This window comes from Ceratotherium simum, chromosome 5, assembly GCF_057802395.1.
Source record: "Ceratotherium simum simum isolate JZ-2026a chromosome 5, ASM5780239v1, whole genome shotgun sequence".
Classification (NCBI taxonomy): Eukaryota; Metazoa; Chordata; class Mammalia; order Perissodactyla; family Rhinocerotidae; genus Ceratotherium; species Ceratotherium simum.
The window spans coordinates 16,111,033-16,126,227 of NC_141904.1; the positions used below are offsets into that span (position 1 = coordinate 16,111,033).

Sequence of the window (15,195 nt, forward strand, 5' to 3'; positions counted from 1 at the left end):
AAAGTAGGGCCCTAAAAGCTGATTGTGAATAACTTATAGTTTTTCTTCTTGGGCTAGTAAGAGAAGCATCCTCTAAGTTCCCACTTGATTGCCAGAATTCTGGAAGCCAAACAGGAGAAGAGGCCTCAAATAAGGGTCCCAACATTGAGCACGTTCACTTAATCTAGGTGTTTTCTGTAAGACACCAGGCCTTCAATTATGTCTAGTGCCCAAAGAGGGCAGTCACTTAGCTATACAAATTGACGAAGATCTAGGTTCAAGCTGGTTTTCTGGTAATAGCTTGCAGAGATATAACTCAGATACTATACAACTGACCCATTTAAAGCATACAATTCCACGGCTTTTAGTACATTCACCGAGTTGGGCAACCATCACCACAATCAGCTTTAGAACATTTTCATCATACCAAAAAGAAATTCCATACTCTTGAAGAGTCATTTCCCATTTCCCTCTAATCTCCCCTATTCCCAGCTGTAGGCAACCATTAATTTACTCTCTCCAGAGATCTGCATTTTCTGGACATCTCACACAAACAGAATCATTACAAGTGGTCTTTTGTGACAGACTTCTTTCACTTAGCATAATGTTTTCAAGGTTCGTTCACATTCTAACAGGTATCAGTACTTGATAATTTTTTATTGCCAAATAACATTCCATTGTGTGGATATGCATTTTATTTACCCAGCTGATGACATTTGGGTTGTTTCTACTTTTTGGCTATTATGATTGAACTGCTTCTTAAACAGGGTTTCAAACAATCCTATTTTTAGCGCCACTCTCATCCCCCTTGGACAAAAATACCTGCTGCTGCCAATTCCTGGGCCTGAGGTTTCTTCTCCGTTTTTCCTACTGCTAGTTTAGAACTGAACATTTTTTTTTTTTTCCCTAAGAAGGCGGCTCTGGAGGATTGCCCTTTTTTTTTTAATTGATGTTTTAGTAGTTTTTAACATTGTGAAATTTTGGGTTGTATGTTTTTGTTTGTCCATCACCATATATACGACTCCCTTCACCCCTTGTGCCCACCCCCCACCCCCATTGCCCCTGGTAACCACAGTACAGTTTTCTCTGTCCATGTGTTGGTTTATATTCCACATATGAGTGAGATCATACAGTGTTTGTCTTTCTCCTTCTGGCTTACTTCCCTTAACATAATACCCTCCAGGCCCATCCATGTTGTTGCAAATGGGACGATTTTGTCTTTTTTTATGGCTGAGTAGTATTCCATTGTATATATATACCACATTTTCTTAATCCAATCGTCAGTCAAGGGACACTTAGGTTGATTCCACTTCTTGGCTATGGTGAATAATGCTGCAATGGACATAGGGGTGCATAAGCCTCTTTGGATTGTTGATTTCAGGTTCATTGGATAGATTCCCAGTAGTGGGATGGCTGGGTCATAGGGCATCTCTATTTTTAATTCTTTGAGGAATCTCCGTACTGTTTTCCATAGAGGCTGCACCAGTTTGCATTCCCACCAGCTGTGTATGAGGGTTCCTGTTTCTCCACATTCTCTCCAACATTTGTTGTTTTTTATCTTGGTGATTATAGCCATTCTAACGGGCGTGAGGTGATATCTTAGTGTTGTTTTGATTTGCATTTCCCTGATGATTAGTGATGTTTAACATCTTTTCATGTGCCTATTGGCCATCTGTATATCTTCTTTGGAGAAGTGTCTGTTCATTTCCTCTGCCCATTTTTTGATCAGGTTGTTTTTTTGTTGTTGTTGTTCAGTTGTGTGAGTTCTTTATATATTATGGAGATCAACCCCTTGTCAGATGTATGTTTTGCAAATATTCTCTCCCAGCTGGTGGGTTGTCTGTTCATCTTGACTCTGGTTTCATTTGTCTTATAGAAGCTCTTTAATCTGATAAAGTCCCACTTGTTTATTTTTTCCTTAGTTTCCCTAGTCTGGGTAGGCACGTCATCCGAAAGGATTCCTTTACGAAGAATGTCAAATAGTGTGTTGCCTATATTTTCTTCTATGAGTTTTATAGTTTCAGGTCTCACCTTCAGGTCTTTGATCCATTTTGAGTTAATTTTTATGAATGGCGATAGCAGATGGTCCACTTTCATTCTTTTGCATGTGGCTGTCCAGTTTTCCCAACACCATTTATTGAAGAGACTTTCCTTTCTCCATTGTATGTTCTTAGCACCTTTGTCGAAAATTAGCTGTCCGTATATGTGTGGTTTTATTTCTGGGCTTTCAATTCTTAGAACTGAACATTTTTAAGTGTACTAAGAAGTTTCTATCAGTCTGTTTGCTTTCCAGCTTCCAAATTTTATTGCTTCTTTCATTCTCTTCATGAGCGTAGTTCAAATCTTTTAAAAATATCCTTTACTATCACCTTGTGGGCTTCGGAGAAGAGTAAATGTAAATGCATCTTTCACTCATTCATCTTTACCCAGAAGTCCTTTCAATTATTTTTAGCCTTTATTCTTTCTAATATATGTATTTTAAGTTTATAAACTTTCCTTTAAGTATGGCTTACCTGTACCCCTTAAGTTATGTCATATTTTCATCATTTAGTTCAAAATAGTTTATTGTTATTTCTTCTTTAATCCCTGGGTTACTTAGGAGTATACAGTTTAGTTCCCAAACAGCTGACAATTTTCTAGTTATTTTTGGTTAACTGATTTCTGGCTTAATTCCACCAGGTCAGAGCACACACTCGAGAACTGATTATTTCTGGAAATCTTTTTTATGGTCCAGCATATGTCAATTTGGGGAAAATTTCCATAGGCATTTGAAAAAAATCTATTCTCCAGGTGCTAGGTAAAATGTTATATGCATGTCATCCTGTAAATTACATTGTTCAAATCTTCTCTTTTGATTTTTTTGTCTTATTTTTCTACTAATTACTCAGAGAGGTATGCTAAAATATCCCATATTATGCTTATGGATTTGTCTAATTCTCCTTTTAGTTCTGTCAGTTTTTTGCCTACCAAATTAGCAAAATCAGAATGATAATGCATAGTTAAGGAACACTATTTGTTGGTAAAGATGTAAATTGGTATGTTTTTTCAGAACAGCAGTCTGGCAACAGTTAGCAACATTTTAAACATCTATATCTGTGAACCCAGTTATTTTACATCTACAAATTGATTCTAAAGCTCTGAATGTGCACTAAACACTGCTTATCAGTCAAATACATTCATGAATTCTCATTTAAACCTTGTAATAATCCTTTGATTCAGTATCATCCCCATATTACAGACGAGAAAATGAAGCTTATAGAGGCCTAAGCCCAAACAAATACTGATGAAGCCTATACTGGAATTTAAGCTGACTCCAGAATCTTTAAATTTATACATACTGACATGGAAGGATGTTTATAAAAGCCAAGACAGAAAACAAGACATAGTGTGTGATTCTATTTTTTTAAAAAGTGAGCATGAGTTTGTATATTCATAGAAACAAGCCTGGAATATACATATTAATAAATAACAGTGATAAATACTCAAGACAAGACACCATTTAGAGGAAAGAAAGAAAGAATTATACAAAAAACCTGTAATATGGGGCCAGCACAGTAGCGTAGTGATTAAACTCACACACTGTGCTCTGGCGACCCAGGGTTCGCGGGTTTGGATTCCAGGTGCAGACCTACACACTGCTCATCAAACCATGCTGTGGCGGCATCCCACATACAAAATAGAGGAAGACTGGCACAGATGTTAGCCCAGGGCGAATCTTCCTTAAGCAAAAAGAGGAAGATTGGCAACAGATGTTAGGTTAGGGCCAATCTTACTCACCAAAAAAGAAACAAACCAACCAACCAAACCTGTAATGAGCTCACACAATTAAGACTAAACATAACTGAGTTTTATGGCAGCCAAGACTTAAAGAAAAAAAGACATTTCCTATAACCATGTAATTCCCATTTCTCCCACTGTGACATGTGGCTCACATTAATTCTCCCTCTCATTTCTGACTGATATCAGGCAGAAAAATGCAACAACATATATATGTATATATATGCAGACACTTACACACATACATGTATATGTATACTACTGCCTGTAGTACATATGCATATATACATATACATGTATATTACGATAAATTGCCTAGAGCCAATTTATTCTGCCAGTTATGATTTACCAACTACAGAGAGGGCTGATAAAAATGACTCATTTAAAATATGACTTGGCCTGTTCTCAATATGACAACTGCCTCTTTCCCCATTCTTCAAAGTATATGAGCCTATGTTCTGCACTTAGATGACAAGACAAAGAACAATGCATACATACACATATTATGTGTTCTGTGATTTATTTCTTCAACATTTTGCCTTTCCTACCCTTTGAGATTTTACATTGAAAATACCTCATATCTATATGAGTATATCCTACCAATTCTTAGTCATAACTTCCATGATATGCACCAGGCTAAATTAAAACAAATAGCTTCAGGAAGTTCCAAGATTGTAAACTGAAGCTTGAGTGGCAGCAAAAGTAGTAGTAGTCTAGACACAGTTTTATTAAAGGAAATCAGAAACTTCATAAGAAGGACAAGGTAGGCAAACTTTTTCTGTAAAGAGTCAGACAGTAGGGCCGGCCCCGTGGCTTAGCGGTTAAGTGCACGCGCTCCGCTGCTGGCGGCCCAGGGTCGGATCCCGGGCGCGCACCGACGCACCGCTTCTCCCGCCATGCTGAGGCCACGTCCCACATACAGCAACTAGAAGGATGTGCAGCTATGACATACAACTATCTACTGGGGCTTTGGGGGAAAAAATAAATAAATAAAATTATAAAAAAAAAAAAAAGAGAGTAAATATTTTAGGCCACAGTCTCTGTCCACAGTCTTTTTACAATCCTTTAAAAATGCAAAACCATTCTTAGCTGAGGGCAGTACAAACAGGGTTTCTGAGAGGTTCCAATTAAAATAGCAGATTTAACACATAAGGTGTTTTTTTTTTTTTAAGAAATTAACATGACAAAACATACAGAAAAGCAAACAACAGTAACAAAATTTCAGAAGCTAAAGACAGAAGGATAAACTGGTAACTGACCCACTTAGTGAATTCCAGAAAGGTGAAGCCTAACCCAAGAGTTGAGAAACTCAATTTATACCTCAGAATCCTCAGAAAGATTAAGGAACTGGCAGCACCTAGTACTGCTTAAACTGAGAGAACAGGGTGTTAAATAAGGAACACTGGGTGAAAGCTGTCTGAGAAGCAATTAAATCCTTTTAAGTTTCCTCTCCAAATCGACCTGATGGTGGGATACCCCACTCTGAACTAGGGAGTCACCAGATATAATCAAAGATCTGTGTACCTACCAAAAGTGAGAGAATGAGAAATCCAGTCCCTGACACCAAAACAACTGGCTGCCAACCTCTGCACCCTCAGGTAGACTGAGTTTTCTCTCATGAACGTCACATGACCCAAGAGGAAACACCTCCCAGATATCAATCAAGGTTTTCTCAAAAAATGGCTCACTTGGACCACCATGAAATGAACTTCAAAGTCTTTTAAGTCCCCATCGATTCAGGTTCTCGATCACAAGATAACATCCAAGCATTACTGACACCTGAGTAAGCCTCCAACAAAAATTAGAAACCAATTTAGAAGAGAGTCTATAAAAAGATAAAAGGTTAAAAAAAAAGTCATTTATAGCCTCAGAGAAGACAGTGCATCCATGAAACAAGTATAGATGCTCTCTATAAAAAACAATTTTTAAGAACAAAGAGCTCTTGGGAAATCAAAATTTTGAGAGTGAAAATGAAAAATTCAACAGAAAGCTTAGGAAATAAAGTTAAAGAGACCTCCCATATAAAACAGAGCAAAAAGACCAGGAGATGAAAAACAGGAGGAAAAAGATTACAAGAGGACTAGTCTAAGAGATCCAAACAAATAACAGAAGTTTCAGACACAAACAAAAGGGAGGAGACAAAACCTTTTTTATGGACTTATGACCCCTCCACACCCCAAATTCATGTTAAAGCCTTAACCCTCAATGAGACTGTATCTAGAAACAGGGCCTTTAGGAGGTAATTAAAGTTAAATGAGGTTATAAGGGTGGGGCCCTAATCCAATAGAACTGGTGTCCTCACAAGAAAAGGAGAGAGAAAGACAATCGCTCCCTCCACAGAAAGGCCTAGTAAGGACAGTGAAAGGAGGCTGTCTACAAACCAGGAAGAGATCTCATCAGAAGCCAACCCTGACACCACCTTAATCTTGGACTTCTAGCCTCCAGAACTGTGAGAAAATAAATTTCTGTTGTTTAAACCACTCAGTCGGTCATATTTTGTTATGGTAGCCCTAGGAGACTAACATAATCATCAATGAAATAATTCAAGAAAATTTTCCAGAAGTGATAAACATAATTTTGCAGATTTGGAGGGTACAATCACAATGAATATTCAGGAAAACACACAAAAATAGATGTACGCCAAGTCACACCCTCATGAAATTTTGGAATACAAGAGATACAAAATTCTAGAAAGGCAAACAACATTAGGATCAGGAATCAGAATTTTGAAAAGAATCACAAGCTAGAAAACAATGGAGAGATGCCTTCAGAATTCTGAAGAGAAATTACTTCCAATCTAGAATTCGTTACCCAACCAAATCAAGTGGGAAGACACACACAAAAAAGGTTTTCCTTAATGCAAGATCTCTACCTTTTGCAAGAATCTACCGTGGGATATCTGGAATCAAAAAGAGGGAGTCAGACCAGAAAAAGAACCACATAATTCACAGGAAATAGATTTAACACAGAAGAAAGGCAAAGGGAGTCGCTAATTTTTGGTAAAGCGAGAAACCCCAGAAAACTGCTCTGGACCAGCCAGAGAGCTGGTTCAAGCAGGTTTAAAAACTGGTAGACAAGAACAGAGCAATTCTACCCCCAGGTGTATATATATATATATGTACTCAAAAGAAATGAGTGTGTATGTCCACTAAAAGACTTGTAAGTAAATGTTTAAAGCAGCTATATTCACAATAGCTAAAAACTGGAAACAAACCAAATAACCATTAATGATGAATTTTTGAAAAACTATATATTCATCAGACGGAATACTACCATCAGTGAAAAAGACCAACTACTATTGCACCCAACATCGTGGGTGAATCTCACAAACACAACGTTAAACAAAACTACCATCCAGAAAAGAGTATATGCTGCATGGTTCCATTTATATTAAGTTCAAGAACAGGCAAAAATAATCTATGGTGATATAGGTCAGAATAGCGATTACTTCTGGGGGTAAGAGATACTGATTGGGAGTAGGCATGAGAGCCTTCTGGAGCACTGGAAATGTTCTATACCTTGATCTGGGTGATGGGTATATGATGTCCACAAATACAAAAGTTCACTAAGCTCTACACTGAAATCTGTGCACTTTGCAATTTAAAAAAAGTTTAATGATACTTTCTCTAAAGTTTTTAAAGAAATTAATGAGATTTTCAATTGAATCCCACAACAGGAATTAATCAAAAGGAAAAAAAATTTAAGGCTTTATATACAAAGATCTTTATTTCAGAGTTATAACAGGAAAAAAATACCTGGAAATAACAAAATACATGAGTGCCACGTATACCCTGGATTTCTCTGGTATGAGAAAGAAATTATTATTTGGCGTCTGTTACTAGTAGCCAAATTTAATAGGAATTAACCTAAAGTAGCCATCTGCCCAGATGGAAGAGCATGTTCACAGGCTCCAAGGCAAAAAAGAGGTTGGCTATTCAAGGCCCAAGGAGCAGCCCAAAGGAAAAGGAAAATGGCAAGAGACTGCAGCAAGAAGTAGTCAAAAACCAAATCACGAAAGGCCTTATAGGCCTTTTTAAGAACATGGGGGGGGGGGGGAGGACAGAAAAATTAAAGTAATTGACTTCCTAGGGCAGAATACTAGGGGGAAAGGGCTGTAAAGGAAGTATTTTAAATGTTTCTTTAAAAAAATGCTATCACTCAAGAACATGTACCTGGAAGTGATCAAGCATTTCCAAGGAAAATTTCCAATGCTTTGTTTAATTAATAAAACGTTTTTGTAATATAGCTGGAATACTTCAAAAGTACAAGGCATATTAAATACTTTGTTATATCTATTATTTGAGTTAATCTATTTTTATTTTTTTTTTTTTTAATTTTTTGTTTATTGCAGTAACATTGGTTTATAACATTGTAAAAATTTCAGGTGTACATCATTGTACTTCTATTTCTGCATAGATTACATCATGCAACACGATTTGGAGGTATGTACTGAAATTTTGGGAAGGCTGATTCCTAAAAAAAAAAAAAACCTTTTTAGATGCATCCATTTTTTTAAAAGATTTCTGCAAGCCATATTCTCACTGCTTTATTCAATTGGTCTGTTTGAACAAAAGCACAAATTATTCATAGAATACTTATATCCAATTCAGCAATCCTCAAGTACAATTTCAGGAATAAAGGACAAGAGAATCAGTGTTTCAATAGTTTATTTTAGCAGATAATGTATTTAAACAAATAAAAACAAGCCATTATAAACAACCAAAAAATAAAAGAAAAATAGCTTCTAACCTGTTTCAGACCAAAAGAGTAAAGCATTCCCTCCAGAGATATTTCACCTGATAGTTTCCTGTGCTACCTCTCTTACACCTTTCAACTCTTGCTACCTAAATGTAAGAAAAATACCAAGGCAACCCTATGCTGCTGCTATTAACAGAAACTTTAGAGTTAAGAGGAAAAGATGTGAAGAACAAATATATAAAAGCTCTCTAACTCTTCAAATGGAACAAATGATTTTCAGAATGTTTTCATCGATAAGTAGATTGCTCAATAATCTGGTTCTTGATAGATGAACAAGATGACAAAGTAGCAAAATGTACAAGTGCTACTGTTCTAAACAATCAAAAAGAGAAAAAGAACATTTAGCTAGATCATTAAATTTAGTTATGTCGTAAGCCCTCAGCGGTTTCCTCCAAACCATTACATTGTTCGCATCTAACTTCAATGCCCCCAAAGATTCAGTTTCTTTACCAAGAAATTCAGACAGACTAAACTCCAGCAGTAAATCCTGTAAGGGATTCATTCAGTTTTTAGTAGGCCATAAGACTCAACTGTAGAGATGACAACATTATGTTTGTTAACACTGTTAATATATCTAACAAGCACTGAAAAAGGCTGTTTGTAGACTTTAAATCATTGTTTCAATGATTTAAACGATGCAAGTCATGGAGGTTCCCCTGCCCTTATATAGAAGTTTTGAATCTATGTGAGCAGGCATAAATACACAAAATAAAAAGTAATGTGAAGCAAACAATACAAAACATTGCAAGAGATGAGATGTAGTACAGTTTCATAAGGAAAACACAGAAAATTAAAAGAAAAAAAAGAATGGATAGAAATTAAGTTAGGAAATCAAGTAGAAAATCAAAGTTTGAATCTCAGTTCTGCCACCATCACTAGATGTGTGAATTTTAGTGCAGTTATTCTGTATGGATTTCATTTCCCTTATCTATAAACGGAAAGTTGATTCCAATGTTCCGACAATGCTGTTCCATGATATTATGATACAAGCCCACATAAGATTAAAAACCAAAGGAATGATAAAACAGTAAGGGCTATGGGTTCAAAGGAAAGTAGAGAACAGAAAGAGCTGGAAGACCGCACTGAAGGACCAAAAATGAAACTTCAACAAAATCTGACTTCATTTGCTACTTGGGTAATTAAAGGGGAAGAACTTCTTTTAAAGACTAGGCAGGCTACGCACAGGCATTCAAAGGCGCAACAGATATGAAGGTAGAAAAATACAAAATCTAAACAAGAGATTGGTTTGGTTAGAGCGGACAGCTTCTACAGAGAAATAGTGCTGTCATTAGAAAAAACAGGTTTTGAACAGATTGTCAGAAGACTAGGAATTCTGAACCACACACTCTGTAGACAACAGGAAGCAGTCACTGGTTCAACAGTGAGAAACATGTTCCAAGCATTATTTTAATTTTAAGGCAGAAGGCAGGACACACTGTGCAGGGAAAAAAGGTAAGCAGAAAACTCAATTAAAAGCTACTGGAAAAGATACCTGAAAGAAATTTCAAGAAATGGCTGACAAAAATTGGCCAATGTTAAGTTATGTGGATAGAGGAAGTCAAAGACAAAACCAAGGTTTGTGTCCCGGTAACTGAAAGCATGATAATATCACCAAAACAAAGTCAGCATATGGAATCGCTTTTGAAGGGAAGACTATAAATTCTATCTTTAGTTTAAAGTGAAGATCATCCAGGGCTGGCCCCATGGCTTCGTGGTTAAGTGCGCGCGCTCTGCTACTGGCGGCCTGGGTTTGGATCCCTGGTGCACACCAACGCAACGCTTCTCCAGCCATGCTGAGGCCGCGTCCCACATACAGCAACTAGAAGGATGTGCAGCTATGACATACAACTATCTACTGGGGCTTTGGGGATAAAAAGAAAAAAAAGGAGGAGGATTGGCAATAGATGTTAGCTCAGAGCGGGTCTTCCTCAGCAAAAAGAGGAAGATTAGCATGGATGTTAGCTCAGGGCTGATCTCCCTCACAAAAAAATAAATAAAAAAATAAAGTGAAGATCATCCAGACAGAACCGTTGCCTTAATTAAATAATCTTTAAATGCCATTTTTAGCCCTGTCAGCTGTCTTCCTAAAACAGCACAGCTAAGTACTTATGAAGAATTTGTTAAATTGCTTAGTGATTTCAAGAGTTCCCTCCAATTTTACTTACAGACTAAATAAATAACCATTTAGTCTTCTGGTGTAAGTAGAAAACATTTGGTATTTTTCCATATTATAAAGGTGAGCAAATTGTAAAAGTTTTTAATAAATTATGATAGGAAAAAATGGACTGCATCTCTATTTATTTAAATCAAGTCCTCCTGACAAGTGATTTACAACAATAATTACATCAAACCTACCTTGAGCTTTGGCAGGAAAGTTCTCAAAGGTCCAAAAGAAAAACAAATCCAGCGGCATACAGTATCACTCGATGCCTAACAAAACATTCTATGTATGTGTTAAGTTTTATTTACATCGACCTGAAAGCACTGGTAAAATCTAGACTAAAAGATAATGCTTAGAAAAATAAGGCAAACAATTTAAAATTTAATACGTGAACAAGCACAGCTGAGAAGTCTTGAACACTACAGTGTTTACACTATTATATAACTCCTACAGACCACAATATGCCCAAATAAGAAAATCCCAGAGTTTGTGATCAACATAGCATGAAACTACCGTTAACCAACCAATGCATATTTCTTGTGTTACTACCAAACTGGGAATGGGATGCCTATTTAAGAAATGAACATTATTGACAACTACCAAACAAAACCGTCTTCTTGGATTATTTCTCCATTTACTTTGTGACCTCGCTGCAGACTGAGGTTTAGGCACAGTGGTTTCCAGGTGCTTAATAAACTCTACGGTCGGTTTTTTCATAAATCTACCAAAGTAAGATTTTTAAAAATGAATACCTCTTGCAACACTTACCCGTTTTGACCGGACACTGAGTTTCTTTGCTCACCACCAAAGAAGTGGTTAGAAAATTCTCCTCAACTTCATTCTTGCCTAACTCCAATGGTTTCTTACCAAATCTAACGGGCAGAATTCTTTTTAGGTGGCCAGTTCATCAGTTCAACATGATTTGAGCGCCTATGTTACGGTTCTCACCCCTGAACAGCTTCCCGAGCTTCTAACGGCAAATTGAACTTTTATGAAAACACATAAGGTTACAAACCCAGCCTACCGAGATTTTTTTTTTTTTACCGGACATGTTACAAATTCAAGGCAAAAGCTCCAATAACAAGCAACTCGCGTACAAATCTACAGTCCACACCACTAAAACAGCCCCGCTTTCCCGAGAACCCGGGAAAGGCCGGGAGTGGGGAGGGGTGGGGGGAGGGGCAGAGGGCGCATCCCGAGGATGTCCACCCTCGACCCAGGGCACGGCTCCCTCCTCTGCTCTCCGGCTGGAGGTGAGCGCGCCCCTTCCCTCCTCTCCCATGTCCCCACCTTCCCGACCTCGGATTACGCCACAACAGGCAACAGGACTTTTTCGGGAGGAAAAGAAACAGGGAACGCGCGCGCTGCACACTCCACCTCCCAGCCTCACAGGGGCGGCCGGCCCGGCGCTCACCCGGACCTGACACGCCGGGGGCGGCCAGGGAAGCCGCGGGGCCGCGCCGCCCGGGGCCGTAGCCGGAGGTCGCGCAGAGCCGCGGGACAAACGCCCCGGCCCGGCCGAGCGGCCTCCCCGCCCCCTCCGGCTCAGCTCTGGGCCGGCAGACGGCGCCCCCAGGGCTAACTTCGCCGGCGAAGAGGAAGCAACGCAGCGAGTTAACAGGCTGTATGGACGCACGGAGGAAGGAGACACTGCGTGTCTGCCCGGCGGCAGGACCGGCTCACCTTCCCTCTGCCGAGCCCGGGCGGCGCCAGCTCACCTGATGGCACCGGGACGACGCCGCGGCCACCGCGATGGCCGTTACGGCACGAGGCCTCCCCTCCGCCGCCGCCGCGTAGCTCTCGGGAGAGGGGCGGGGCGCCCGCGGCGGGCGGGCGGGGCTGCAGCTCCGACTGGCCGCCAGGCCGCGGGCGGAGCCTCGCGGGCAGGAAACCCCCTCCTGGCCCAATCTGATAGTCTCTATCGCCGTCTTCCCGCCTACCCCTGAAGCGAGAGCTGCCTGCACCGCGCTGGGATTGGGCTGGCCCGCCTGTCAATCAAGAGCTGGGCTGGGCCTGGAGCGAGCTGAGGCTGCGCGGCGGAGAAAGAGAGGGTGAGAGGCGGGTGGTCTGACTGACTCGTGTTTCTTTTCCACCGCGCTGAGTATTTTGGTCCTCCTCCTCCTCGGCTTCGCGGGAGACTCCACAGCAAAAATTACTGCTTCCCTGCTTCAGCCCCAACCGCTCCGGGATCTTCCTCCTGGTTTCTGCGCCTGAAGAGGGTCTTGTCAGATGAAGGTTCTTAGGGGCAGGGAGCGAAAAAGAAACCAAAAGGCCTGGAAATGAGGACCTGAGAGAAAAATGTTTAAGACGTATGCTTAATTTGAGCCACAAACCGAAATAAACAGTCTGAGAGGGTTTGAAGTGTCCTGGTGCGTGGGTAGCTTCCAGTCATCTTGTGAGGACAGTGACCCTCGGTGCCAGCTCTGCCCACTCCTAGTGGCCTAGCCCCAGCCGCCTGCTGCTCGGCAGGAAGTGGGTTCTCCACGCCGGTGCTGCAGCCCCCATAACCTGCCTCATTCCTTCCTCTGTGGCTCAGCTGAGGCGTGGCCTCCTTAGGGAACCTTTCCTGGAACACAGGCATTTTCCCCATCCAGGCTGCTGAAATAGTTTGTCCGCATCCCTACCTGGATTGTAAACTCCGTTAAGTCAGGAAGCGTGTCAGTATTCAGTTTTTCCCCAGTCCTGGCACAGGATAGATCGTCAGTAAATATTGTTTAAGGCATTAATACATTTTCCTGTCCTTGCTTTAATCCTGGCCCTGACTGTAAGTTCCAAGAGTTCACACTTTTCTGCATTTCATTTTAAAATTATTCATTTGAGTGCTGATAGACTATGTGGTTTGCTTGCCACATATGGGATCATGAGATCAAGCACAAATCACCTCTGGCCCCTTCCTGGCCTGAAGTTGGCTGGGGCAAGTAGACCGTGAAACTCTGGGCAACAGCTACTGCATGGCTACATCCCATTATTAGCATCCAAAGTGAATAAGTGAATTTTTACTTTATTCTAAGGGTCTAAATACCTTTGCATATGTTATCATGGCTGCTATGGACTGAATTGTGTCCTCTCCCAAAATTCATGTTCAAGCCCTAAACCCCAATGTGACTGTACTTGAAGATGTCGGTCATGAGAGGACACAGTGGGCAGGTGGCCATGTGCAAGCCAGGAAGAGAGCTCTCACCAGAAACTGACCATGCTGGCACCCTGATGTGGGACTTCCAGCCTCCAGAACCGTGAGAAATTAAATTTCTGTTGTTTAAGCCACCCAGTCTGTGGTATTTTGTTATGGCAGCCCGAGCTGACTAATAAAAATAGTTTTATTTGTTGACACATAAAGTTTATGGATTGAGATATTATTATATTCATTCTTGAAGCTGGAGAAACCATTGTACAGAGGTTAAAACTATTTCTCCAAAATCACACAGCAAACTGTTAGCAAAACCTGGCTCAATTTAATTCTAGTTACATATTTAACTTGATGGGGGCAGGGGGAGTGAATACAAATAGAACAGGTAAAGTAGTCCTTGCTATCAGGTAGCTTATACCACCATCTTAAGTGCGGAAAATAAACCCAGAAAAAATATGCTGAAGTCATAAGTTTAGCTTTTATTTTGTAAGGGAATATGTATTTTGAAGGGGCCAATGATCTAAACAGACCCTTCACAAGATTTTTATCCAGATCTCTTGACCCTTGTGTGCCACCTATTCAAGCAACAGAAGTAAGGGAGAGAGCTTTTTCATACAAGGGTTTTAGTTCCCTGTAAACATGCTTTTTCCTTTTAGTTTTCCTTCTTTAAGTTTTCTCATCACCCATTCTTACCAGGAACTCTTAAAAAAAAAGAAAAACTCAAAAAATAGATGAAAAAGAGAAGGAGTAAAAGAAGGAAAAAAAGGAAACAGCAACGAAAGAGGAAAGCATTGGGTGGAAGGGCAGAGAGGCAGAAAGTCGTGTGAAATCGCAGTATAGGGTACTTAGAAGGAATGGAGTCCATGTTCTTATCTTATGGGGTGGAAGTTTTTCCAGACACTTTCCTGCACACACTGTCTCCCCAACTTTCAAACGTAAACACACACGAGGCTGCTGCTTCCTCTCTTTTTGAGGAACTCAAACCAAAAACAGGAATCACTTCTCTTAATTAGTGCTGAGTAGACCAGGGTCTAGCCAGAATCAGGCAAGAACAAAATTTAGGTCAAAACTTATGACCTATGGACTGGAAATGTGGCTTTGGATATGAGAAGCTAATCTGTCTAGGATAAAAACATGCAGGCGGCTTACTTTATTAATCCCAAAGGAAAGGATTTGGGAAGACAAGAAAGGGAAAAATGAGCCTCCATGTCTCAAGGCCTTTCCCAGGAAACTTGATAGCTTATGGTATCATTTCTAACTGTCATTAAGTTATGATAGTTGTGATAGTTAGTTATGATAGAAATGATTAGAATGATCTAGTTTAGCATCACTGTCAAGCAGGACTGTTTAGGACAAAAAAAAAAAGCCCTACCTACTAAACAGCAAGAAGTAA

At 40.0% G+C, this 15,195-nt stretch overlaps 1 protein-coding gene across 2 annotated transcripts in view; it reads right to left on the reverse strand.

Annotated features, from left to right (window-relative positions):
* The window catches only part of NCK1 (NCK adaptor protein 1), a 69,739-nt gene extending 57,243 nt beyond the window's left edge, over positions 1 to 12,496 (reverse strand). Inside the window, exon 1 of one of the 2 annotated variants that reach the window (XM_087430524.1) lies at positions 12,394 to 12,496. The gene's annotated coding sequence lies outside the window, so the exon portion shown is untranslated. Of the gene's footprint in view, positions 1 to 12,358 lie in introns of both variants that reach the window. The other variant, XM_087430525.1, reaches the window with a different exon arrangement.
* Between the last annotated feature and the right edge of the window lie 2,699 nt (positions 12,497 to 15,195).